This window comes from Ceratotherium simum, chromosome 4 (assembly GCF_057802395.1).
Source record: "Ceratotherium simum simum isolate JZ-2026a chromosome 4, ASM5780239v1, whole genome shotgun sequence".
NCBI classification, from domain to species: Eukaryota; Metazoa; Chordata; class Mammalia; order Perissodactyla; family Rhinocerotidae; genus Ceratotherium; species Ceratotherium simum.
The window spans coordinates 67,276,741-67,291,999 of NC_141903.1; the positions used below are offsets into that span (position 1 = coordinate 67,276,741).

Consider the following 15,259-nt stretch of genomic DNA (forward strand, 5'->3'; position numbering starts at 1 on the left):
CGGCCATGCTGAGGCCGAGTCCCACATACAGCAACCAGAAGGATGTGCAGCTATGACATAAACTATCTACTGGGGCTTTGGGGAAAAAATAAATTAAAAAAAAAAAAAAGCTGTGTGACCTTGAACAAGTTCCTTAACCTCATCAGGTCCCAGTTTAAAAAAAAAAAAAAAATGACAATGCAGACACCATAGCAATTAGCACATGGTAAGGACTCAGTAAATGTTAGCTGTTTATATATCTTGTTAGCTGTTGTTATAACTAAGATTTCTGAGCTAAACTAAACTGGCACAAAACAAATACATCAGTTTAGAATGCACCTCCTCATCTGTGTAATGAAGCCACAGAAACTTCTCTTTGCCACTGCTGCTGCTAGAGACCTCATTACATTTTCATAGGTTCTCAGGAGCCCAACTATGAACTAGTAAATCTCTGCTCCCAAAATCAGAGAAAATAGGAGTCCCAGCTCCTGCTGCTCAGCCTGAACACAGACACATAACCAGTTTTTCTGAAATCCTAAAACTATTTGCCAATGGAAACATTGTTACAAATGGCGACTCCTTTCCAGTGAACTATTGCTACAGCTACATAATAGGTTATTAAATAGGCTTCTGCAGGGTGGCCAAGGCAACCCAGTATCATTTATAAAATTATTTATACAAAAAAGGCCATGCCAAGCTCCACACAACCTTCACAGTGATTTTTTTCCTTCTTCAAACGTTCATGCAATACCTTTTTGCTGAGTCTGCCTTTCCTTCTAACTGGAATTCACTACTCTCCTTGAAAGTTGCTATTTCTCCTTCAATAGCCAACTAGAAAGTCCTCAATGAATGTTTTTCTGACAACCATCACGCCTCTGCCAGCCCCAAACACACATCAGCACCCTCTCTCAAATTCCACGCTCCACAGCATTCTGGATCTCTCTTTACAATTACCTGTTTCCATTAGAATTAGAGTTTTTCCTCCCCAACTTTTTATTATGAAAAAATTTCAAAGATCCAGAAAAGTTGAAAGAACAGTTCACTATAAACACCCATATACCCACCATTAGACTCAACAACTACTAACATCTTGCCATATTTACTTTCTATTTATACACACATATATACACATATATTTGCTGTACCATTTGAAAGTAAGTTGTAGACATCAACACATTCCCTAAATAATTTAGTATGCATCTCCTAAAAATAAGGACATCTTTCTACATAACCACAATATCATTTCCACTTTAGAAAATTAATAGTTCCATAATACCATCTACACGCAGTTGTGTGGGAGCTTTTGGAGAACAAGGACCTACCTCATCTATATGTCCCAGTACTTAATTGGTGCATAGCACTTATTTGGGTGATCAATAAATGTCCTACCAATTGTTCAGTTTATTAAACTGAACAATTAAATAAAATGACAATAATAATCTAACGGGTACATCATGGAATTGCAGGAGTATACGAGAAAATATGTAAAACACTTGGCACGGTTAATGGCAGCTATCGTTATTTTGTCTGCCTGAAACAAGAACTTTATTTTTCACTGAAGAATTTTCAAAAGCACAACAAAACTCCATCCCAGAGGAGGGCAAGGAAGCTAGGTGCTAAGTCAGCCATGCTTCCTACCTCCACAGCTAAGCCTTCTAGCACACTAAAGCAAGACAAGTATTACCCACAGCACTCGAAAGGTCGCCAACTCCCAGGAAGGCGTCGGGAACCTAGTAAGTGAGATCCAGTGGTCGCCACCGTCGCCCCTTCTCCCTGGAAACGCGCGAGCATGCAACACTCCCAACCGATGGGGTGCGGCAGCGCCCTGCAGCCTCCGTCCTTACAGTGGAAAGCTGCGACGCGTGGGGCCTTTTGTTCTTTGGAAGTGGGGTGGAGGCGGCGAGGAGCAGAGGGAGAAAGGCTGAGGAATGAACGTAAAAACAACCATCTCTCTCCACAGCAGTCCCCAAACTCGAGGCTGCCCACATGGGTGGAGCGAGACCGCAGCCTGGAGCACCAGCTAGCAGCGCGCCAGTTCGCTTCCAGCTGAGCTGCAGCCTCTGGGATCTCCAACCCAGGAAAGGAAAAAGGGAAGCAATGGAGGCGCAGGGGGAGGGGACATTAAGAGGCGAAAGGACCCTGAGGGCTGTGCTGTCGCTCCTCCGCGCCCGCGCTGCCTTCCGCTCCGGCACTGGCCCCTCGGAGGAGCGCGCGCCCAGGCTCCGCAGAGCGCGGCGGGGGACAAACAACCGTTCAGCAGGGGCCGCAGACCTCGGGCGACCAGGTTCCGCATCCCGGTTCTCCTCCGGTCGCGGGGCCTCACCTGCCACGGCTGCGGTCGTCACGCGAGCTGCTGGAGACGGCCGAGCCCATTCAGGTCTCGGTTTCCCCTTGAATCCCGGGGGCAGCAGTGAGGTGTTCGTCCAGAGACTCCAGCTGTGGACGTGCACGTGGGTCTTGTCTCTTCAGCAGCAGCTGAAGGACCACAGAGAGGTACTGCAAGGCGCTACTACATCTAGCGAACCTCGGTCACGCCTCTTCTTCGCCCGCCTCGGGTCTCACACACAAACCTCACCGGGCGGAACAACTTCCGGCAAGAGCCAAACGATCCGCCGTCACTCTCCCCGACCCAGGCTCCACCGTCCCCATAAGTACCCACCTCTTAACGACACGGGTAGTTCCGCTTCCGGCAGCATCAGATAAGTCGCGAGAGGAAGCCTAAATTCTGTCGCTTGCGTTTAGGACCACTTCGGTGAGTGGTGGTTCTGGTGTGGTTTGTTATACCTAATGATTTTTAAAGTGAGGCGTGACCTGATAATTTCAAAACCATTCGCGTCGCCTAGCCAAGGAAGGGTTTAACTGAGTCTGTGGGTATTGCGCAGGCGCCCTTGGGGCGGGAGGGCCTCGCTTGGGCGTTGCGATGTCCCGCGCCAGCTGAGCGGAAAAGGGGCGAGTTCCGTTGCTGGGCTTGGGGAGGTGACGACTCGTTGTAACCGGGCTTTACTTAATGGCCGTTTTCCTGCTTATGCTAAGTTTACCTGGACCTTGCCCTTACGAATTAACGAGCCGCCTAAACGCTCTGTAAATGCTCCCTCGCAATTAAGGTAGCGTCCAAGACTCCGAGCAAATTCAAGTTGATTGCGGCGCTTGGTTGATACTAAATTCTCCCTCTACTTTACCATAGTTGTCATTTAATCTGAAGTATTACCCTTTTCCCCCCAATTAAAATCTCCTGTGAAGGGGAGAAACGCGAGCTCAGGGAGAATCTTGTCCCGTAGTTTTAAGAGAAAAGGACACACTTTATCCTAGTTTGGATTTTCATTGAATGAGCGTTTCTGACCCAAAGTAGAGACATAATTTTCAAAATGGAAATTAATGTATCACGTGGCTTTGTGTGTATGCATATGGAGATGAGGGTGTTTTTGCTAAACGATTTTGTGCGTTGAAGTGAAGCAGATTATAGAGAAATGTCTAGTGTATTTAGATTTCCCAGTCTTTGATGTTACATAAAATTGTGCTCTTGCATTTTTCAGAGATTAAAATAGCTTAATTCAGAAGTAAAAATTCTGATCCCAAGTTAACATGTCTATTGAAATATTACAGATTTTAAGTTGGAAGACACGTATATTATAATCTTTCAGGGGATTCAATTGGTAGCCTTGATGCGTTTTGCCCTTAGTGAAACAGTTAAATCCTAATTTTATTTAAAGTGATAACTGCCTTATAACACATACAAGATAAAATTATTAAGGGAATTAATAAGTATTTACACGAGTATTTATTGGTTTTGATGTTGTACAAGGGACATCGTGTAAAAAGTTCAACCAAATACGACCCTGACGTTTCCTCTTGCAAAACCAAAAGTTGTAATGAGCCACTTTCACTGCCTTTTCTTATTCCTATGTGTCTTAATACACAAGCAATTATTTTAACAAAAATTCTTGAAAATATGAGCATATCCAAAGAAGGCCTAATATAATCTTCATTTTCATAATTCAAGCCATTTAATTCTCCCTTGTAAATGGTACTTTCATTTAATAATATTTAGGTATAGGAAGATTATTTATTTATATTTATTCTGAATATTACAGCTTAAAACCATTTTCTCATATTAACTAAGCAAACAGTTTCCAGGGACCAAATAGTGAATATACTTTGAAACGAAAAAAACCTACTGGTTCTTTTTTCCTGTATGTAAATACCAAATATTAGCAGCAAATTTTAACCATTTACTTAAAAGGTTATTTTTTGTGAATTGATTTTTCTTTCTTACACGTTTTTCACTTGTCCTTGTCATCCGTCTTTACTGCCAGAACTGGAAGCTTAGACTATAATCTCGTTATAAAGTACACAACTCTTGAGTCTTCTGGGTTTCGTTGTTAGCAGTGAAACATTATAAACACTGCTATAAAACATTAATTACTAGGAATGAAAGGAATGAGATTTTAAAATATTTTTCTTTGTAGATAAAGATTTTGAGAATAAAAAGCATTCTGTTTCTTTGAACAGCTTGATGGGAATGATAATACTTAAATATTTTAACAATAATTATGTATTGCTTTACCATTTACAAAGGACTTGTCAAATCCATTATCTCATTGATCCACATAATTGTGAAAAAGGAGGGATAGGTATTGTCCTTTTTCCAAACGTGGATACTGACGCTTAGGTAACTGTCCCCCCCTTAAATTCTGACTCCTAAAAGCCTTACCACCTTCTTAGACACCCTATTTATAGTGCCATAAATATGCTAGTGAAGTAATATTTTCCAAAGTGAAGTAATAGTTACCTTTGGAACATGTGGTGTTTTTAATTCAGTGCTCCCTCTCCTGTCAGGAAATGCAAGTAATTCTTTATTCATTCACAAATAGTTGAATGTCCACTGTGTCCCACTGTGTGAAACAATGTAAACATTAAAAGTTAATAAGACCTTCTCATTCCTCATTTATAATCTAAATTATTTATTACAAAAATCACTTGATAACTTTTCTAGCAGAGGCCTGAACTAAGTATTATGAAAGCTGAGGATGACAAATAATTATTAGTGTAGCAGGGGAAAAAAAAGCAACATGAAATTTGAAGCAACAGAGACCAAGGTTCAAATGTCAGCACATGCACTCAGTTAACTGTGTTGCCTTGAGTAAATTGGATAATTTCTTTGAACCTCCGTTTTGCTATCTATAAAATGGATATAAAACTAGTACCTACTCCGTAGGATGTTGTGAGGATCATCACATAAAGTACTGTATAAATGTCTGCAATTATTTTTAAAAATTGCTTTTATAGTTATTTAAAAGATTTGTAAAATTTTTAAAGAATTGTTTCCTCTCCCTATCATTTTGGCTTTTCCAGACGTTACATAAATAGTGGCATATAATACACATAGCCTTTTGTGTCTGGCTTCACTTAGCATGATGATCTTGAGATTCATCCATATCCATCCATTAGATATGCTAGTAGTTTGTTACTTATCAGTGTTGAATAGTGTTCCACTGGGTGGATCTACCACAGTTTGTTTATCCATTCACCAGTTGATAAATATTTGGATTGTTTTCATATTTTGGCTGTTATGAATAAAGCTTCTAGAAACATTCACATATACATTTTTGTGTGGACATATACTTTCATTTCTCTTGAGTTAAAACTGTTGTCTAATGTGTTTGCACCATTTTGTGTTTTCACCAGCAATGCTCTGCATCCTTGGTAGTACTTAGTATTAGGTTTTTGTTTTTGTTGTTTTTTGCCATTTTGATGGATATGTAGTGGTATCTTATTGTGGTTTTAATTTGCATTTTTCATTGTCTAATGGTGTTGAGCATCTTTTCATATTTTTATTTGGCAACCATATCTTCTTTGATGAAGTGTCTGTTCAAATCTTTTGCCCCTTTTTTAAATTGGATTGTTTGTTTTCTTATTATTGAGCTTCAAGAGTTCTTGATAAATTCCGGACACAAGTTCTTTATTATGTATGTGTACTTCAAATATTTTCTCCCAACTGTGATTTATCTTTTTATTTTCTTAACAGTGTCCTTATAAAAACAAAAGTTTTAATTTTTTCTTTTATGGATGGTTCTTTTTGTTTGCTATCCAGGAACCTAAGCTCACAAAAATTTTCTTTTTTGTTGTCTTCTAGAAATTCTATAGTTTTACATTTGTCTGTGATCCATCGTGAGTTAATTTTTGCATATGGTGCAAGTTATGAATTGAGGTTCATCTTTTTTCATATGGATGTTTAGTTGTTCCAGCATCATTTGTTGTAAGTACTATCCTTTCTCTGTTGAATTACCTTGGCACCTTTGTCAAAAATTAATTTACCATTTCTGTGTGGCTCTGTTTCTGGACATTCTATTCTGTTCCATGGATGGATGGCTGTCATTTTGCCAATACCATACAGTCATGATTACTATAGTATTAAAGGAAGTCTTGAAACTAGGTAATGTGAAATTCAACTATGTTCTTGTTTTTTCAAACTTGGTTTAGCTATTCTGAGTCCTTTGGTTTTCCGTATCAGCTTTAGAATCAGCTTGTCAGTTTCCACAAACGAGCTTGCTGGGTTTCTAACTGCATCGCATCAATTCTGTAGATCAGTTTGCAGAGAACTCACATCTTAGTGAGTTTATCCAGCTTTTTCTCATTGTTAGGGTGGGAGTGACTCTTTTTCCAGCTTTCCACATTCTAGACAGAAGCTTATATGGGAATTTTTTTAATGCTATTTCAGAAAGGAATAATTTACTTAAATTGTTGAGTATTATAATTTACCAATTTCAATCTAAGTTAACCATTTGAAGTCTTTTTTCTTATCTGGAAAATAGGAGATTGAATCACAATCTTTTGGCTTCCTTTCAGTGCCATATTAACGTGTTCTTTAGTCAAGATCTAATTTTTCCACACGTGGTGTGATATATTTAATTTTTCAAAAATCCATTCATATTTCTTTACTACTTCTTCTTTTTTGTGTGTGTGTGTGTGTGAGGAAGATTGGCCCTGGGCTAACATCTGTGCCCATCTTCCTCTGCTTTATATGGGACGCTGCCACAGCATGGCTTGACAAGGGGTGCGTTGGTGCGTGCCTCGGATCCAAACCTGCGAACCCCAGGCCGCGGCAGCGGAGCACGTGCACTTAACCGCCTGTGCCACTGGGCTGGCCCCCATATTTCTTTACTTCTTGAAAATTGAATATATTTTTATTATCCTTTGCTGCATTATATTTATGTGAGAGATGCCAGCAAATGGCAATAATGAAATAAACTCACCCTCCTGTTGATGATAATTAGTCTTTCACATTAGAAGGCCTTACTTAATGAACTTATTGGAAGCTAGAAATACATATCACCAACCATGATGTATATGATTTAAGAAGTGTAAAAATTAATTTTACAAAGAGAAAATGAAATAGGAAATCTCATTCTTCTGTGTAATTGCTTCTTGCCTTTTTTATTTATTCAGGAAGTGCTTAGAAAACAGGAATGAGGGATTGACCTGGTAGGTGCTTGCTGTTGTACACTTATGGAACTTGGTGAATGTTAAAAAAGTGAAATACCCATGTAACGACTACCCAGATCTCACCATCCAGATAATAAAATAGATCATTAATCGTACACCAGAAGCCCCCCCTTCTTTCCTTTCCTAGTCACTACCCTTCCCTCATTTCCAAACCACAAGTATGCTTTTTAAATGTTTATATTATAAGCTAGTTTAAACCACAAATTAGGAAAGGAGCATAATTCCCTAATTTCTCTCTGGGTATATGTATTTGAAAATATAAAAAATTAATTAAAATAGAAATATAAAAAATTAATTAAAATAAATGTATAAGTATTTCTTTTTTTTTTTTTTGTGGTGAAGAAGATCACCCCTGAGCTAACATCCAATGCCAATCCTCCTCTTTTTTTTGCTGAGGAAGATTGGCCCTGAGCTAACATCCATGCTCATCTTCCTCTACTTCATATGGGATGCTGCCACAGCATGGCTTGACAAGCAGTGCATCGGTGCGTGCCCAGGATCTGAACATGCGAACCCTGGGCTGCCGAAGCGGAGCGCGTGTACTTAACCACTGTGCCACTGGGCTGGCCCCTGGTATTTCTTTATACTAATGTATAAATTAGATTGAATCTATAAAATATATATTTAGTCTTATCTTCAAGACTGCTATGTGTGCATAGGGATATAATGGTATATAAGTATGGTCCATTCCTTAAGGATATTGTAGTGAATATAACTCTAAACTCTACCTTTCCTTCCTCCTTTCCTCTTGTTTTAATGGCAGAGATCAAAAGACTAATACCTCTTTTTATGAAGTGGATCCTATTCTCTACTGCTGTCCTAGGAATTTTCTTCCATCAATCATAATTTCTCTCCAGTAGTCTCTCGAAGCCCTTCCCTTAGCATAAAGCTTTTCGGGTCATTCTCTTGAAAGCAAAACAATCTCTCTTTAAAAACTTTTTTTTAATTGTAGTAAAATCACATAACATAAAATTTATCATCTTAACTATGTTTTTTTATTATGAATGATACCAGGTAGGGATTCAACTTTTTTGTGTGTGTGTGAGGGAGATCAGCCCTGAGCTAACATCCATGCCAATCCTCTTCTTTTTTTTTTTTTTTTTTTTGCTGAGAGAGACTGGCCCTGAGCTAACATCCATGCTTATCTTCTTCCACTTTATGCGGGATGCTGCCACAGCATGGCCTGACAAGCAGTGCATCAGTGCGTGCCCGGGATCCAAACCCAGGCCACCAGCAGTGGAGCACGTGCACTTAACCAGTACGCCATGGGGCCGGCCCCAGGATTCAACTTTTTAATCTAAATTGATAGTCAGTTTTTCATATGTGCTATTTCTCTAGTGATTCATTTTACTATAAATTTTCGTATATAAATGTTTCTGTTTCTAAACTTTCTATTCTTTCATGGAACTCTGCTTATATGTGCATCAATAATATACTATTTTATTACTATAACTTTATAGTAGAATTTGATATCAAAAAGTTGCTCTTTTTTTCATCCCTTAAACATTTCCTTGGCTTCATTTCTCTATATATACTTGCAGAGAAACTTTAGATTCAACTTGTTCAATTTTATTTTCAAAAAAGGCATTGATTCATCTTAACTGTTTTTAAGTGTACAGTTCAGTGGCATTAAGTACACATTGTTGTGCAACCATCACCAGAACTCTTTTCATCTTGTGTAACTGAAACTCTGTACCCTTTAAACAGTAACTCCCCCATTACTCCCAACCTTCTAAGCCCCTGGTAACCACCATTCTACTTTTTGTCTCTATGAATTTATCTACTCTAGGTACCTCATATAAGTGGAATCATAGAGTATTTGTCTTTTTGTGACTGGCTTATTTCACTTAATGTCCTCAAGGTTCATCCATGTTGTAGTATTGTGTCAGAATTTCCTTCCCATTTAAGGCTGAATAATTACTCCATTGTATGTATATACCACATTTTGCTTATCCATTCATCCATCTATGGAGGCTTGAGTTGCTTCTACCTTTTTGCTATTGTGAATAATGCTGCTATGAATATGGGTGTCAAAACAATCTCTTAACCCCACTAGAATGTAAACACTATAAGGGTCAAGAGGGTATATGTCTTGTTCATTATTGTCTCTCCAGTGTTGTGTCTTATGCATAGCAGGTGCCCAATAATTTTTTTTTTTTTTTTCCGGTGAGGAAGATCAGCCCTGAGCTAACATCCAGTGCCAATCCGCACAGGAAGATTGGCCATGGGCTAACATCCGTGCCCATCTTCCTCTACTTTGTATGAGTCGCGGTCACAGCATGGCTTGACAAATGGTGCATCAGTACGCGCCCAGGATCTGAACCCGCGAACCAGGGCCGCCACAGCGGAGCACATGCACTTAACCACTATGCCACCAGGCCGGCCCCCCAATAATATTTTTTAGATCAGTGGATGAGCCTCATATTCGTCTCTAGCAACTGTCTTGTAGTTTCTTGCCTTCAAAGTAAATTTAAGCTTACTGAATTCACTTGGCTTGGTGCCTGTTTATTCCTTATCTCATTGCTCTCTGGTGTCCACCTGCCCTTCTCTACTGTAGCTATTGCCAAAACCACTAGACACATTTTAGTTCTTGTATCACTTAACCTCTCCTCTGCTTGGCCCTTAAGAACTCTTTATTCCCTAGGCTTCTGTAACCAGAACCTCTTCTGGCTTTTTTCCTATTTCTCTGGCTATTCTCATGCCCATGAGGGATTTACAATATGTTTGGGAGAGAGAAATATAAACCAGTAGGTTGAACTTTATAAAAGTTGGTGCGTGTTACTGTGAGTGTACCAAGAAAGATGTGCAATATTCTATCTATTCCTTTTTCAAAATTCAGGTTATCCCAGGTGGGGGTGGTCAGAGAAAGCACTCTGTAGGAAACAACATCTAGCCAGAGTTTTGAAAGATGAGTAGGCTTGGAGAGATGGGCATGAGTTCTATTCCAGGCAAAAGTATCAATAAAAAGTGTGAGCACACTGCATGGAATGGTTGAAGAACTATGGTGATTTGTGTAACTGGAGCTTAGAGTTTGAATCGAGAATGCCAAGAGATAAGCATGGAGAGATTGGTAAAAACCAAAACTTGAAAAATCTTGTATACCAACTGAAGTGTTTAGATATCATCAGGAATATCAGAAGGCCATTATTTCAAGTTACGTGGGTATTTTGATAAGATTTGGTATTAGGATGACCTCTGTAGCTGCAGTTGTAGGATTCCAAAAAGGAAATCCAACTCCAGTCTCGGGAAGGCGCGGACCCACAGACACAGGAGACCGAGCTTGATGCAAATGCACGAGGTTTTAATTAAGCGGAGCTCCGGGTCGACACGTATCTCTACTTGGGAGACAGAGGGGTCGACCCCGAACCTTAAGGGGCAAGCTCTTTTATAGGATTCGGAAGCATAAAGCGGGAAAAGGTTGGCGCGGTCTTACATGATTGGCTAATTTAAAACATTTAAACAGTTACATTTTATGGCGCGAATTGCTATGGCGCGAAGCAATTATCAGGTTACACACACGCGTCCCCATCTGGACCCCCTCCACCCCGACCCTCCCAAACTTATCCCTCTGGAGCACTCTCTTGTTCTCAATTTTCCCCGAACAGTTTAGGGCGAGTCTTCTATGAATAGAGTCAGTCAGGATCGATAAACGTTCCCCCTTATACCAGGAATCCTTAGGGTGTGGAGGTGCCTGTCTCTAAGGTATTAACTTTTAAATTTTTAATATAATTTACTTCCTTCACAGTGAGGAGAGGGACAAAACTAGAGACGGGAGAAGCGAGGTCAGATGTGAAGTGAGTCTGAATACAGCGGCCCTGGAATGAAATCCAAGCTACCACCTCATCCAGAATGCTTTGCCTCCCTCCCTAAGTGCATCTGGGTCTCTGCACATCTGATTTATTTATTTATTTATTTGTTTATTTATTTATTTGTGAGGAAGACCAGCCCTGGGCTAATATCCGTGCCCATCTTCCTCCACTTTATATGGGACGCCACCACAGCAAGGCTTGACAAGTGGTACGTTGGTGCGCGCCCGGGATCCAAACCTGCGAAACCCGGGCCGCCGCAGCGGAGCGCAAGCACTTAACCACTGTGCTACTGGGCCGTCCCCTGCTCATCTGTTTTAATACTAGTTTTCTTTGCGTACTCTGTCGTAACACCATTCTGTACTATGTAAATGCTGATTTACTCTTCTGTTCCTGTCATTACACCGTCAGCTCCTTGAGGGCAGGCATTTCATCTTGTTTAACTTTGTATTCCTGTCACCTAGTATGTGTAAGGATTTAAGCACTTGGTAAATGAATGAACAAACAAATAAAAAGTTGTATGGATGAATGGGCAAACAACTATAATGGAGGGTAAAACATGGGAAGTTCTACAAAGGTACAAACCAGGTCAGGGGAGGTCGAGATCACTTCAGATTCAGAAATCGTGGAAGGCTTGCTTCATTGAGGAGCTAGAGCTTGATTTTGAAAGATGGGTAAGACTTAATCAGGTAGGATTGGAAGGATATGCCATTCAAGGGAAAAATGATGATGTAAACCAAGGTACAGAGAATGGTTCGGATGTGGCCAAAGATGTATAAAGGAGACTATTGAGGGAAGAAGCTGTAAGGCTTGTGTTGTGCCAGGTGGTAGAGGCTAGGCTAAATAGTTTGGGCTTCAGTCAGTAAGCAGTGGAGATGCCCAGGGGCAGTCTAATAGTGTCTGCTCTGTCAAGTGAATCATTTGTGTAAAAATATGCTAAGGATGATTGATAGTCTAAATAAGTTTCAAGATAACTATGTCAAGCAAATAATCACCGCTTTAAGTGTTCTCTTGTTTACTAAGCCAAGAGAGCTGACCCTTATAAAAAATATAAGATGAGAATAACACACTTGTGAAATATGAAAATATGTAGAAATTTTCTGATTTTTATGTCTTCTGCCACTAGAAGAGTCTCTACCTTGATGATGACAAAGATAAACAAACCAAAAACCTCAGAGCTCAGTCTTGAAAATTTTGTTTAGTGATTTCCTCTACCCCTTGACCTTTTGTACTACAGGCTTACTCTGAGAAGAGCGAATTACTCTATTTTGATCCGTTTTCAGTTATTCAAAAATTAGTGTTTGAAAGTGGAGAGGTTAATTTCAGTAAGTAGACTTTCTGAAGATGAATCTTTGTGCATGTATTGTAGATAGGAAAGTAAAGAGTATCCTAACAGCACAGATACTTAAATGTACTGAGGACTTCATCTTATACTGAGTAATTAGATAAAAGATATTCTGGTATCCCCAGTGCTATAGACTGAATGTTTGTGTCCCTCTAAAATTCATATGTTGAAATCCTAACCCCCAATATGATGGCATTAGAAGGTGGGACCTTTGGTAGGTGATTAGGTCGTGAGGATACAGCCCTCATGAATGGGATTAGTGCCCTTATAAAAAAGAGTCCAGAGAGCTCCCTAGGCCCTTCTGCCATGTGAGGACGTAGCAAATAGGCCATCTATGAACCAGGAAGCAAGCTCTCACCACACACGGAATCTGCTGGCTTGTTCTTGGACTTCCTAGCCTCCAAAATGAGAAATAAATGTTTATTGTTAATCAGCCACCCAGTCTATTGTATATTGTTATAGCTGCCCAAATGAACTAAGACACCCCAGAGAAGGGAGATGGGGGAGGGGAGATTGTAGGAACTTAGAAGAGAGAGGTTTTTAAGTATAAGAGCAAAATATGAACATCACTGTGGTTTATGCAGACATGCATGTTTTCCAATGGCCCGTTTTTTTCTGTCAGTTACAATTACCTATACCCCTCTGTGTTTTGGGGTCTGTTCTTCCTCTAAAGTGTGAGAGTTTGGTCTTTTGCTCCTGGGGGCTTTTTAGAGGCCTGAAAAGACTTCCCCCTGTTTTCTTTTTAAGGTCCCTCAGGAGATTTTGCAACGTTTACTGGTCTCTGAAAGGGAGGCAATAAAGGATTTTATCTTCTTTTTATAAACCTCATCTTCCTACAGATATGCTCCCAGCTGGCTAGGATGGGATGTTTCAAAGTTTTTCTTTTAGATGATTTAGAATATTGATGATCCCAAAAGCCATTAAGGGAAAACAATAATTTGGAGTCATATATAGTATATTGTACATTTTACAGAATGTAGACTGTAGTGATTTAATCTAAACTGAGAAAGGGGAGGTCTTTCTATCTTTTGGACTTGGAAGAACTTGTGTCAGTATAGCCTAGAGATGAAAACAGGACACAGAGAAAAATGATTTTTGCTTGTTTGTTGGTTTGTTTTTTAACAGTTGAGGAGGATTAGTACATAACTAGAATGACAGACAGGCAAATGGATAAGTAGACAGACATAGTCTGTATCCCCTACTTGAAACCACATGAGGCTTCCTGAATTGAAAATTAATGAAGGGTGGAAGTGTGCCGCAGAATCCTTTGGCAGAGGAAAGGCTGTAATGAGGATGACCTGAGAGTAAAGGCATGAAGGGGTCCTAAGTGACAGATTGGGGGAGGAGAGGGGCTAGTGTTTCACCACAGATAGTTTGAAAGCACTAAGATTTAGGGCAACATGGAACTGGAAAACAATACAAGTGGCTACAGGACAGGACTGAATGTACACACTTTGGTAAAACCTCTTGATGCCTTTACTATTTCCAGTTAGGGGTTATTATGACTATAAAACATCTATGAACATTCTTGTACACATCTTTTGATAGTCATATATGCTCATTTCCCTGGGATATAAACTTAAAAGTAGAATTGCCAAGTCATTTGGTAGACATATGTTTAGCTTTAGAAGAAACTGTCAGTTTTCCAAGGTGGCTATAGCATTTTACACTGCCACAGACAATGTATCAGTTTCAGTTATCACTTGTCCTCACAAACCTGGTGTTGTTTTTAATTTTAGCCTTTTTGATAGTGTGTAGTTATAAATCATTGTGGCTTTAATTGCATTGCCCTAAGGAGTAATGATGTTGAGCACATTTCACTTGCTTATTAACCATTTGGATATTCTCTTTTTTGAAGTGCCATGTAAGATTTTTCCCCATGTTTTAAATTGGGTTTTTATCCTTTTCTTTTTGATTTGTGGTAGTACTTGGTATATGCTGGGGATGAGTCCTTTGTTAGGTATATATATTAAAGATAGCTTCCCTCAGTCTGTGTATTACTTTTTCCCTTTCTTAATGGTGTCTTTTGATGAACAGGTTTTAATTTTGATGAAGTCTAATTTGTTATAATTTGTTTTCTTTTATGGATAGTGCTTTTTGTGTCTGGTTTAAGAAATCTTTGCTTTTCCCAAGATTTTGAAGATCTTTTCCTATGTTTTCTTCCAGAAGGTTTATAGTTTACCTTTCACATTTAGGTTTATGATTTATCTGGAATTAATTTTGTGGAAGATGTAGGTAGATGGTTAAGATTCATTTTTTTCCGTATACAGATATACAATTGTTCTAACATAGTTTATTGAAAAGACCATCTCTTCTGCCGTTGTGTTGATGCCTTTGTTGTAAATTGCTTGACTGTATCATGTGGATCTAATTCTAGACTCCCTGTTCTGTTTCAGTGACCTATTTGTCTATCCTTATGCCGGTACTTTACTGTCTTATTTACTGTAGTTTTATAGAAGGTCTTAAAATCTGATTCATTTATTTCTGAGATGTTTTAGAAACTGTGATTAGCTACATTTGTTTGATTTGGGGGTACATCCATCTATTATAAAATGAAAAAAATTCATATGTTTAATTGAAAGTGTATTAAACTTAGAACAAACTAATCGTTTTATAATACTTCATA

At 39.3% G+C, this 15,259-nt stretch overlaps 2 protein-coding genes across 15 annotated transcripts in view; one reads left to right on the top strand and one right to left on the bottom strand.

The window, feature by feature from the left end:
- Positions 1-2,711, bottom strand: part of PPIP5K2 (diphosphoinositol pentakisphosphate kinase 2) — a 75,439-nt gene extending 72,728 nt beyond the window's left edge. For 6 of the 11 annotated variants that reach the window (XM_087429971.1, XM_014796913.2, XM_087429970.1 and 3 more), the window contains exon 1: positions 2,303-2,464. The gene's annotated coding sequence lies outside the window, so the exon portion shown is untranslated. Of the gene's footprint in view, positions 1-1,667; positions 1,967-2,302; positions 2,466-2,638 lie in introns of those variants that run through there. The other 5 variants (XM_087429967.1, XM_087429964.1, XM_087429973.1 and 2 more) reach the window with 3 other exon arrangements.
- GIN1 (gypsy retrotransposon integrase 1) overlaps positions 2,585-15,259 on the top strand; it is a 33,180-nt gene continuing 20,505 nt past the window's right edge. For 3 of the 4 annotated variants that reach the window (XM_087429975.1, XM_087429977.1, XM_004420335.3), the window contains exon 1: positions 2,585-2,731. The gene's annotated coding sequence lies outside the window, so the exon portion shown is untranslated. Of the gene's footprint in view, positions 2,732-6,112; positions 6,236-15,259 lie in introns of all 4 variants that reach the window. The other variant, XM_087429976.1, reaches the window with a different exon arrangement.